The sequence below is a fragment of the Schistocerca cancellata genome, chromosome 9, assembly GCF_023864275.1.
Source record: "Schistocerca cancellata isolate TAMUIC-IGC-003103 chromosome 9, iqSchCanc2.1, whole genome shotgun sequence".
In the NCBI taxonomy this organism is placed as follows: Eukaryota; Metazoa; Arthropoda; class Insecta; order Orthoptera; family Acrididae; genus Schistocerca; species Schistocerca cancellata.
In genome coordinates, this window is record NC_064634.1 from 111,504,016 (window position 1) to 111,507,963 (window position 3,948).

Below are 3,948 nucleotides of genomic sequence, written 5' to 3' on the forward strand. Positions count from 1 at the left end.
TCGATATGCTACCCCACAGAGATCTGAGTGCAACCAGAGTAATCTTTTTTTCTCAGTAGTTTGTCGTTGCCAGTGTAGCATTCGAGAATATTAAGTGACAGGGTCTGGTGTCGATCAACCTGCTGAGCGGTTTCGGAAAATGACTAGCAGAACACGAGATGCAGACGTAGTGGATGCAATTTTTTGGAAATATGGTTCTGTAAAGAGCGCTTCTAGAAGTTTGAAAAAACTCAGGTCATGTTGGAAATGCATAGCTTGCCCATGTAAATTTACGGTGAGTTTGAGAAAGGCTAATTTTCGGTGTGATTTTTCTTTATTGATTCGGCTCGGTCAGACGGTGGAGAAGAGATTAAACAAAATAATCTACTTTCATGGCTTGGACCCAGAGTCATAGATTCACCACCCCCTTACCACCCCCGTTACCTGTCCAGTATCGAGTTTCCGATTGTGAAGAAACTGTTCCTAGGGATTTACTATGACTGTCAATTTGTAATCAGAAAAATTTTAAAATAAAACTGCACGAAGTAAATTAATATTGTGAAAACCCCTCTAACCCGTTTCACGTCCGAAAACTTCAAAAGCAAACCTCTATACGAGAAGTTTCCCAATCCTGTTAAAATTTTGATAATAAAATCCTTTGAGCGTGGAAAACAGTAAAACACTCTGAAGCTAATTTTACAAATAAAAACACAGTATACTGTAATTTTGCTTACCAGTAACAGTTAAACCCAGATAAATTTCCATCTAAACATGAATGAATGGAAATATGACATTAAGTGCCATGTAAACAAAGATCGCGTACTTTGACAGTTGTCAGATTCAACGTTCCCTCTAATACGCTAACTTGAACCAATGGCATATAACCTACTTCTTTGTAATTGGTCGGTGTAAATCACTTCAGTGGCAGATGCCTCAACTTACACGTTCGGCCACATTTCACAGTGCAACACACAAATTCTCCTTTCTAAATTACTGTATACACACATCGAAGCACACCCTTCCAAAAGACACACACAACGCATGCAACGACTAGTACAAATACAGTGAAAAGCAATAAACAAATAAATGATGGCAATAACTACTGTTAGTGGTGGGGTCAACAATCACTGATGGTGAATAGTCTTTACAATATGCTACTTTTAACTACAGAGAGAAACATTAAGAGATAGTCTATTACAAAGCAGATAGAAATTAAATTGGTTACAATCGCGTTTCTCGAAGAGAGAAATGGTTTTGAGTCTTATCTGCTCTGGGTCGGCCTGATGTGGCGACGGCGGTAGAAGCAGTTTGAAGTAGCTGATATAAATCCTATAAGCTCATCCTGTCGTGTCCGTGGCATTAAAATATCCTCTTTCCTTACATCCTGTTTCAGCTGGCGGTGGTAATAAGTTGCGTAGCATCCATTTGTCGTAGGCTGGAACAAAGTAACTGCTTAGGCAGCACCTGAAGGTCATATTACTTCAATTGCAACATTCACACACGATAGTTTGGCACAGTTTACATGACGTTTAAATTAACATTCTATTTGCTATAATTTGGCAATTGCGAAGTTAGACGGTCCATCTACAGTTAATATTCATGGTTCACGATAACACTGTTTCCGCGAAAACAGTCACTTACGTAGCAACACAGTTCACAGTTTTCACATTGGCAGTTTGTGTTTTAGCACATGTCATATATCGTAGTCAAGAAAATGGGCAATACTAAATTCACACTTCATGTAATGCAGCTCAATTCTAAACCGACGACAATACTGTCTGTTCACGAGTGCATTGTCACTGCAACGAGCATCGTTTTGCAAAAATCGACAGCGTTCGCGTAATACAGCGTCCGTTTAGAATATCCAACATGAGTCAAATTTCAAACCGATCTAACACAAGGAAGTCCGGTATTAATATCGCGTTAAACGCATCAAATTAAGTCGGGTGATGCTGAGGGAATTAGATTAGGAAATGAGACACTTAAAGTAGTAAAGGAGTTTTCCTATTTAGGGAGTAAAATAACCGATGATGGTCGAAGTAGAGAGGATATAAAATGTAGACTGGCAATGGCAAGGAAAGCGTTTCTCAAGAAGAGAAATTTGTTAACATCGAATATAGATTTAGGTGTCAGGAAGTCGTTTCTGAAAGTATTTGTATGGAGTGTAGCCATGTATGGAAGTGAGACATGGACGATAACTAGTTTGGACAAGAAGAGAATAGAAGCTTTCGAAATGTGGTGCTACAGAAGAATGCTGAAGATAAGGTGGGTAGATCACGTAACTAATGAGGAGGTATTGAATAGGATTGGGGAGAAGAGAAGTTTGTGGCACAACTTGACTAAAAGAAGGGATCGGTTGGTAGGACATGTTCTGAGGCATCGAGGGATCACAAATTTAGCATTGGAGGGCTGCGTGGAGGGTAAAAATCGTAGAGGGAGACCAAGAGATCAATACACTAAGCAGATTCAGAAGGATGTAGGTTGCAGTAGGTACTGGGAGATGAAGAAGCTTGCACAGGATAGAGTAGCATGGAGAGCTGCATCAAACCAGTCTCAGGACTGAAGACCACAACAACAACAACAAACGCATACCATCATTACACACTGTACTTGCTTCCGTACCGCCACGCTTACGCGCCATCAGCTACTGTCTGTTACATACTGATCGACCCAACAACTATAGATACCTCTCTCGCTCCACAGTTTAAACCACTTCTGCCTACAGCATTCTGTTTCACACAATACATTTAATAAAACCATCTGAAAGAGCATCAGAAAAAAATCCAAGTCTTTATATAAGGAACTCTTATAGAAAATAGCACAGTAAACATAGACACATGTACTTCATGTTCTACACTACATAACCAAATGAGAAATATTCTATGTCATCAAAAATAGATCTATGAAATACAAGGTAGTACAAGAAAGGAAATAAATTATATCTCTTCATTTGTTATTGCATCACAGTGCTCCCTCCCTCCCCCCATTTTATCATGAGATTTTCCCAAGAACCTCTCAAGGTAAAATGTCCTTAAGACATGCGAGTAATATCTACCTAATACCAGTTATGGTCTCTGATTATGTCATTTTATGTTTTAAAATTACATTTCACAACATATAGCCTCAATAATTCAATATATCATGAAAAAGTATGGAATTTGTCCAATAATAATGAAAGAGTACACTACAAACCTCTTATCGAAGAATATCAAAAGTTCAATAATTAAAAACATCATTGGATTTATAATCCCAAAAAGAATAACAAGAAATGTATGCATTGGTACAAATAGTCAAGCAAAAGAATTAATTAATATAAATTTACATTCTAAAACTGAAGCCATATCCGATCAGTTCTTTACCTACAATGCATATTACACAACACTTTTCATCACTCCTTTGAGTGTCTTTACTACTGCTTCACACTAATGGCTCTATATCAGCGAGTCCCATTTATAGCCTTTTTTGTACCTGAATTCTCAGTCATTAAATTCCTTTACAAATAGTCATTGCATGTGGTTTTCTTGTAATATGTCGTAACTTCCTAGGAAATTATTGCTTCTCATCATATGCTGTAACAACTCAAACTCGATTATCAAATTAATAATTTAATTTCTTGTCATATTTCCAAAGTTCTCACCCCTTCTGTCAGCTTACTTCTTCATTATTCCAAATCACAATACTACAAAATCCTACCTGCAAGAACTTCTCTTTAACCATATCTTTAAATTAAATCATCAATATTGCAATTAAGTCCTCCATCTAGATGCTGAGTACTACCTTCAACTGCCCATTCATCCATTTTACCTTCTTGTCTTTCAAAGCAAAATTACACACTCTACCTCAACTCATCTTAATCTAATACTCTCACTACTTTTCACATTATTACTCCTCATCTTACTTCACTTATTCCTCGTTCCCTATTTATTATTCCAATTTATTCCTTCTTCATTCTACCAATTATGTAATACA